This window comes from Boleophthalmus pectinirostris, unplaced genomic scaffold (assembly GCF_026225935.1).
Source record: "Boleophthalmus pectinirostris isolate CB_2022bp ecotype Guang Dong unplaced genomic scaffold, ASM2622593v1 HiC_scaffold_19, whole genome shotgun sequence".
NCBI classification, from domain to species: Eukaryota; Metazoa; Chordata; class Actinopteri; order Gobiiformes; family Gobiidae; genus Boleophthalmus; species Boleophthalmus pectinirostris.
Window position 1 is genome coordinate 22303309 of NW_026571140.1, and position 9436 is coordinate 22312744.

Sequence of the window (9436 nt, forward strand, 5' to 3'; positions counted from 1 at the left end):
CAAATTGCTGGAAAATAAGTATTTATGACTTTGATTAAAGAGAATGTTATATGTAATACACTCATATCTACATATTGTGACTGGTTTTAGTCTTGTTTGATCCTCCTCCAGATGGTTTAGGCCTGGTCATGTTATATGGTCATATTAGTCCTCTTGTTTTACACTTCATTCATATAGATTTAACTTGATTTAGTCCTGCTTTACTCTATCTGGTTATTGATTTAAAATATGATTGATTTTAGTTTGTTTTGGTTTATACTGGTAAGTCATATGTGAAATGAGTTGAGTACATGGTGTGAAAAGTGCAAAAATAGCTGCCATGGAGAATTACCGCAGCCCTAAGATGTGAAGAAAGAAGATGTTAGACGTATCTAATCCCCATAAACGCCCATGTTTCCTCTCTAATACATGAGTCCTCTACAGATTCCTCCTCACACTCCCTGGTCACAGCCTCAACCTTTGAAGGCGAGGCCAGAGTGGTGACTGTCGGAGAGGTGGGCTGTGTGTAGGGGGGGCCAGCTGTGCATAGGATCAATGACTTGGCTCTGTCTCCTGACCATGAAACCAGTTTTATCCACAAATAAACAAGTGCTTCATTTACATATCTCACAGTCTTACTACAGATGCCATGGGAAGAAGACACGCAGACAACCATGTTAAATACATGCAAATGCCAATAGACATACTGCAGGTGCCATTATTAGTCGACTAGATCTAGTTTGTTGGCAAATGTTCCAAACAGATTTGGCTTGAAAATATTCTCACAACAGTAATGAATCATTTATCTCCTAAATCAAAGTTGTCTAGTTCACATTTCTCAGCATTTCTTATAATTCATAAATAATTATTTCAACTCAGACATGCTTGCCAATATTATATTCGAATTGCTTACTTTTCAAATCACACCGAATAATGCACATTCTTTCTTAATGAGATTTTTTGGTGGATTTTTTATTGTAATTCTGAAGTAATATCATCACAAAAGATCTGAAAATGCACATCAATTATTTTAGGAACCTCTGTCCCCAAATATATCCTCAGCTAACATGAATGATATCTTGTACTTTGCATCCCCTTATGCAGTTGGACAGATTTAGATTAGTGTCCACACACAGGACACAGAGACGGCAAAGATGGCTGATGAGATTTGTGGTTTATTAAAGCAAATGAGGGATGAGCAGCAGATGGAGGAGAGAGAGAGGGAGGGGGCAGGCTAAATTCATTGTTTCTGTGCTTGCAGTTGCTAATAAAAGAGCAAGATTACACGTTTTTCTGTCAGTAAGAGAAGATTTGAGAATGGATCACAACTCCAGCAATTTAGAAAAAAAACTGCTCAGTTTCTGTTGTACTGTGTTACTTGTGTTGATGAGGTGTCTTCTCTACAGCGCTAAGGAGCCAGTTGTATCAGGATAGTTAACAAGATAAGAATGAACAGAATGAATATGCAAAAAGAGAAATGGATGCGAAAAGAGCATGTTCTTTTTGAAACAAATACTTATTATGTTGTAATTATTTGACAGTTTTACAAAGTACAATTCTGTGCAAAAATAAGAGACCATGAACGGTGCATTCATGTTCACACTTTAAAATAACTTTTGAGGACTGTAATTTTCTTTTTCCTTTTAAAAAAAAAAGCAATTTCTAGATTTTTTCCAAATTTCATAAAAGTGGGCTACTTTTTATTTTAATCATCTTTTTTCTCATGCCTCTCCAAACCTTGATCCTCTGCACAATATTACAAAGGCCCAAGCCAGCTGAATTCCCTGCTTCTTTCAAGGTGAAATGGTTAACTGCAGTCCGAATTTTGAAGTTTGATATTTTGCTGATCATCTGTTATGAGAGGATTTCCTTGACTTTTAATTAATTTTCACATTTTTAATCATCATAATTACACTGGGTCCAAATGTTGCCATGACAACCAGCACTAGGATTTGAGTAAAGTTGAGCCGATCCCTCCGACACCCCTGATGCACACAGATACACACATACACAGTTATATGGACAGCTCCTATCTAAATGAAATAGCAGACTCTTACTGATAGCATGAAATTGTGTTTCCAAATATACCCCATGTCATCGGAGTGTGACAAACATAGCCATCTCCTTCCGCTGCCTTCCACATGGGGGCAGTATGGTAACATGTCGTTAAAGTCAGTACTTTTAATAATAAACTTTAGGCTCACGTTAGCTGAGCACACACAGATAGACGGCTCTGTCCTAATTAAAGCAGCACTGTTCAAACAATGAGAGGGGAGACATTTTCAGGGTGTGACTGCAAAATATGAACATATGAAGTTGCATGCATTCATTCCTTTGTTGTGTGGAAGTGTGCAACAAGAAAAAGGTTGGCAAATTAAAATTTCAGAACGAAAAATAGATTGAAGGAGTAGTACTTTCGAAAAATATATTAACATTTTAGTAAAGATTAATCCCTACCTAAAGGGGAGGAGACAGTGTGGAACATTTAAAAGAAAAAAGAGGTGAATTTAAGTTGCTCAAATCTGACAAAAGAAGAGGAGAACTAAGTCCAGCTCAACCATAAGCCACTGACTTAACTATTGCAACCTTTTCTTCTACCGTCAAATATTTCCACTACTTGAACTAACCCTACATCATTCTGTGTTACACCTACTAATATTTGCAAATTTATTCTGATTTAGAAAGCTGTTATACTCAAAATATTGTCCCTCATGGTTTTCATCATTGCAGTTACCTACCCACAAAACATGCAGTGGGCGTACATTGCAATGGCACAATGGAACACAATGTACTGAAAGTAAAACATTCAAAGTTGATTTCTGATTCATCAAATATGTCAGCCGCCCAGTCCCAGCAGACTCTCACATCAATCACACAGCTCTACATGCATGCTGTAATGAATATGAGATTTAACTGGAGATGACAGGAATGAATGTTGATTGAATAGGTGGGTGTCTGTAAAAACCCTCACATTTCAATAATGACGGTTGAGCATCCCTGGAGAGATTTTCTTCAAATTCAGAGTTAAATGGATAGTACTCCATGTTCCAACTTATAATGTCTAGCTGCAAGATATTGGAGGCACACCTTGGTTGCTACTTCATGTTCTACTGCCAGTCTGTATGTCAACGAAGTTTTGGGAGACATTTTTTACAACTTTAATTTTCTTTCAATTAGGTTCATTTGGTCTTCCGATAATTTGCTCTAACAGATTCTTTTTTTTAGTAAGTTTAGTCTTAAAGTGAACAGCTTTGCCTGCTGACTGGCAGTCTTCCTCAGTGCAGTCACATGAAGATCTGGTCAGCTGATTTACACAAGTTTTGGTGCTGTTATCCTACCTATAGAAGCGGGACGACAGCGCCATCTGGACAGTATCCCAGGTGAGTGAGAGTAAAAAGGATGCGCAAGAGAATGCATATGAGAAACAAAACAAAGCAGAACAAGAGCAAGTAATTGTTAAAATTGTCAATTTCTTATGATTGTAAAAGAGAGAACTAGAATATTAGACAGGGATAGAGCAAACATCACTGGGACAGATGACAATAGACATTGTTGCTAGATTAAGGAGGCAATTTAAATGAGGAAACATGCCAACAGAACCAAGACAAGGAGGCATTTTCACTCTCACACATCTGGGATACTGTCCCATACCTTTAGACTGACAGATCTCAGAAGCTGAGCAGGGCGGGCCTGTTTAGTACCGGATGAGTGACTGCTGGGAATACCAGGTGCCACAGTGGGGTTGCAATAACTCTAGTACATACAGTTATGTCCTTGGGCAAGCCACTTGCCTCCAGTGTCCATATATAAATGAGAGTGTGTTTGTGAGATCAAATGCATGATATACATGCTGCCCTGTTCATTAACATGTGCTGTGCTAAGCAAATACATGAATAATAAAACAAAATAATATTTATCTTGCTTGAAGAGTGAGACAACGCTTAAGGGGTACTGGAGGTAAAAAGGTTAGGGGCCACTGCTGTAGAGATGTCCAAACTTTCTTCATTGTTCAGCCCTGGTTTACCTGAGGCCTTATTATGGTGCAGAGTATTGCACCATGTTCCTCCCTCCAGATGTAGTGACTCAGTGTTTGACACCAGCCCACAGCAGTCCACTGGTTATTTACCACATTCAGGCTTAAATCCTGGATCTCTCTGGTCCAAGGACACCAAGCCTGTTTGCCATTCTGCTATCTGTCCACTCAGAGCCCTGCACGCCCTATACATGCATTAACTCTAGAGACATTGTCAGTGTCATCCACACATAATAAATCATCTGGACTGAAAGGGCTACAAGGACCTTGTTTTTCTTTTTTAAAGAAAAATACAAAATGCATTTTGTCATGAACTAAGCAACCAATTTTATAAACTAGCAGCTGTGTATACTTGTGGCTCTAAGTCAAAAGAGCAGCAAACTATAAGAAGCAGCTAATTATGAAAAAAATCGCAGTTTTCTTGGAAAACATATTTTTCTTATTTAAATCTCACAGCTATTGAGTTTACAGCTGTCTTTGTAAGAAAGTGAACATAGGTAAGAGAGGAGGTGAGTACTTGTACCTTTACAATTAACTGAGATTCTATACAAGAAGAAATATACATTTATAATAATAATTTTAAAAATACAGTACAGAGTACAGTTGATATTATAACCTTTTTTCCACTATAACGACTACTAATATCAGACGACTAATAAAACACAAACTTTTGCTTCACCCTGCAGCTTCTCACATGACCCAACTGCAAGGATTCATGACTCTATTTGGAATGTTCCTTTGTAACATTGTACTTAAGAGGACACTTTGATCAAAATGGCCCATTATTAATTTAATGTATATAATTGTTTTTACCTAACTGACTTGGATAAATGCATATTTTTAATTTTAACTAGTGTGTATGTATAGTCTGTCTTTCTTTCATTCAATATCTTCATCCTTCTCTTCCTGCTCATCTTGTTTTCTCCAATCACCGTGAAATTGCTGGGCGGTTGCTTGTGGACATTTCCGATGGAGAAATTTAGCTCTGATCGGATTCACTTGTCGGCAGCCTATTCAATTTAAATATTCTATGTAGCTCTGCAGACACGCCCCCACCTCCACACCCGGACAGATTGACTCATTCTTGACACTGGTGAATTCTTTGTTTTTCCTCAAATATGCACATATAAAACAAACCCTTTTCACACCCAAAAGTGGTGTGACACAGCCCTGCATCCCAGGAAGCTGTGCTGTTGATTGACTTGAATACGCAAGAGAAAGCCCTCCAGCTGAGATGTTTAAGAAATACTGATAGATTCTGCAGACTGACAATGAACACAGATCAAACAAAATAGATACCATGTGAAAATTCAGTGTACATTTTTTTTGGACATGTAACTCAAAATGACATTTTTTTTTTTTTTTTACAAAAAGATGTCTCTAATGTGTCCTTGTCAGAAATATTGAAGTGTCACATCTGAAGTATAGTTTTTATTGATGTATTTTCCTCACCTGTTTTGTGCTCCATGTTGTTCTTGATGTTGTGAAGAAATGTTGTGGTGAACAGGTGCTGCCTCCTCCCCAGGCTAAAGGCCACAGTCACACACACAAGACACATCGTAATCAGTCAAATTCTTCTTTTGACATCTGCTTGCCTCCACATGGAGTCACTTCAGGGCGATCAGTGCATATTATCTCCACAAACATCATAGTTCAAATGAAGGTGTTAAACATGTAAAATGTTGAGTCTGCAGTTGCAACTTTTTTTTTTTAATTTTGTAAATTATGTAATCATAATATATTTACCTTCACAGTAATGTTTTTTTCTTTTAATGTATGTATTTATGTATGTATTTATTTGGAGAGGGTTTAATTTTAGTTTTTTTTTTTCCCTCATAGGTGCTCTCCCCCTTCTTTTTTATAGTTGTGTAGTGTTTTGGCAAGTTTTTGTTGTGGTTGCTGTGACTGACAGTGGCAATATACATACTGTATGTGGGTTAAATACTCTGCAGACTACCAAAATATATTTCAGGTTTGAACCACTGACCTCCTGGCACTCATAAATGCAATGACAGCAGTTTTAGCTCTCACTTCTCACTTGTTAAGATGTTGCTTTAGTATTTGGATGCTGAAACATAAATCTACAATGAACCCATCATTAGAAGAGTGACCACTGACCTCTGACCCTGATGCACAGATTACACAGGGAGGGCTAATGAGAGACATTTCTACAGCAGAAGTATAGGATTTATTTATGCTGACACCGTGTGATGTGTTACCATGTTTATGCAGTCAGTTCTGATAGCTTTAGTTTTGTGAACAATCACATTTTAGTTTGTTAATTGTCGTGGACTGATTTGAATGTACCTCAAATGAGACATCACAATTTACCAACAGTGATGATTTAACGGTAATGGTGGTAATAGTATCATTTGAAGTAGTTTCCTGTTTAAATATGATCAAATAAATCAGAAAAATATAAATAATATTAAAAACTAAAAAGCTTTACCTGCTTTCAGGATGTATACTTCCTCTCTAGGAAGTAAGACAATAGTGTTCCTAGATTAAAATTATAGATATAATTTGAAAGTAATTGTCTGTAGGACTTTTTATGAGTGCATTCTTATATGAGCAGCCATCATTGCTTTGGAGACTATTTGCTGTGTGTCACCTCCCTACATTCTCTCCCTCTCGCTCCTTTATGCAAGGCAATGAAATCCTCCCAAAATAAAAGACAAATTGACAGTTGTTGGGAGATAGTGTGTCTGTTTGGCAGGGCGGCTGTTCTTGCAGCGGGCCCCCACACCTTTCCTGTCGCAGCCAATCAATGTCAAGAAGCCACAGCCTCTGTGTGTGTGAGCGGGTCAGCTGTGCAATCACACATACCTGTTATTCTTTTAACTTCCACTCCCAAGACACAAGACACCAGCAGAGTATACCTAATGTCATTCATACCTCTAAATTCTTTTTACATAGAAAGGGAACATTGTTATCTCTACTCATCTGTTTGTTTGATTGGGGCCTATATTTATCTCACTTTTAAATCTGTTTAGTTGAAACTAGTTCCTAGCACTAGTTTCACTTGTTTACCCATTGCGATGGGGACGCACTCAGTGTGATACAGAACAGTGTTTTACTGTTGCCGGACTACCTGTGCGGTTATACAAAAATAATGCACAGCGGTTAACATTAGAATTTGTCATTCCCCAGTCTGAGTCAGAGCTGAATTTGTGTGTAAATTCGATATGTGTATGCCCAGATGCTTCTGCACACGCAAAATGTGTGTGTAATATTTAATGTGTTTTGTGATTACACCAATATGGTATTTTGAGTGCGTTTCTAAAAATAAACATTATGAAACTTTATTGGCTACTTGATGCAAATTGACATTTAAACCAAATTCGGGACAGAATTCTCACTGACTATTCATGAGTTTCAGACAAACAATTCCTTTCTGATTTGAAGTACTTTTTGTGGACCCTTTCAAAAGATTGTTTTGTTTGTTTTGTTTTTTTAATTGTTTAATTTCTATTACCATGGAGCAAGGTTGCCATAACTTGAAACCCATGATTAAAACACGTTAAGTCCCTTGATGTTTTTTTTTTGTAACCCTCCAGTCCCATTCTATTGAAAAAGGTATTATGCTTCATTTTTTATCAAGTGAAAAGAAATCAATTTAAAATCTAAATCTTCTGTATATACATGAATCATCCAATACAGACCACAATGTGGTAGGTTTAATTACTCAGTGTTAGTATGAGTGGATATTCAAGCTGGGTCTAAATGAGATAGGTCTACAATTGTTGGTATTAATCAGCAGTTGTTCTAGGAAAACTTTTTCAAATATGGTTGCATATTGGGCAGGTGGGCCAGACACACACATGATGAAAACCAATAATGAACAGGTTGCGATGAATGATCATAGAACGATTTCTATTCTGAAAACAAACATTGGAGGAGAGCTTTGGTTATACCTACACAGCCATATAATACAGGAGATTAAGTATGTGGGTTGTGTAAGCAGCTGGCTGGTGTGTGTTTTTGTTGTCCCACTTCCCAATCAAAGATACGAGGCATCTGGTGCACTTACATAAGACTGTGCTGTGGATCCAGTGGTGTGAGGAGATCTCCACTTTTATTTGCCTGTGCTCGACCTGTGTATTTGAGTGTCAGCGCCTAAATGCCAGGTGATCATGACAGATGCTTTAGTTAGAGCCCAACATACTTGAGCAGTGTCTGTGCCTGTTCATGCAGCCACTCTCCCACTCTGCCCCCGCCTTCTTTAATCCATCTCTGTCTCTCCCTCTCTCCCTCCACCTGTCTGTCAGCATATTTTCCCGGCTGGATTTTGCCGAACTGAATTGATAATATTTGTCAAGCTTAAAGTGGGGATTTCAGCAGCAGCGCATGCAGCCATGAGAGTCAGCCATGAGTGCCTGCGCCGCGGGACTGCTCACTCCGCTGGAACTGACTCCAAATAGAATTCATGGTAGTGGCCACCACCCAGGCTAAAATCCTCTTTAATTTGTCATTTTTTGGTGAAATGGTTAGATATTTGTGATAGATATACATTTTCAGTGTTTCAGATTTTGAAAAAGGAAATATAGATTACAGGTGGGTGAAATTGGAAAGAAATTATCAGAGAAAAGATTTGGAGTGTAAATAGTTAAAGGAGAGATACACTTGGCTAACCTACGTTAACGACAATACATTTACATAGCATTCCTTTTATTACAGTCTGGTGCTCTGACCATAGGTGTTGTCACAAGATGAATGAGAGGATTTTCTTATTTAAAATGTGGGACAAACACATTATTCACATCATTCATTATTTAGAGTTCAAGCACTTTCAAATCCAGGCAGTGGTTGTTTTTGTGAACCATTCCAATATTTTTGGAGCACACAGAAGAAGAAAGAAAAAAGTTGTGTCAGTGTGTTGCCCATGGAACAATAATTCTCCAATGACCACAAGCGTTGCCCCTCAAAGTTGAAATGAAACCCTCCAGCTAAGAAAACCATTTTCACTGTCCACTTTCTCACTCTGACTGCAGGACACAGAACGCACGCCCAATTCAAGTCAGTCATCTATATCAGATGATAATACTTCCCTCTGTGCCAACCTGCTGACTCCGAGCCACATGGCAAAAAGGTATTGACTGTTGTCAAACGGAGCAGAAAAGGGAAGCGCCTCACTCCACAGTGCTCTCCTCACGTCATCTCCAAAGCACATAACTGATGAAGGCTGCCGCAGCAGCACAGCCCACTGGACACATGGGGACAAACACAGACAGGCCTTGATGGGGGTCCTCCCCAGGCCTTTGCAAGGTTAAATCTGAGCACGCCAGGAGACATAAGCAAATGGCAACACCTATCAAAGTGAATAATGACAGCCACTGCTAATTGCCCCGGAGCCCACACTGGAGATCAAGCCCACTTCTCTGGCTGTAAAAACCTCTGAGTGTCTAATCTACAAGAGTAAAGCTC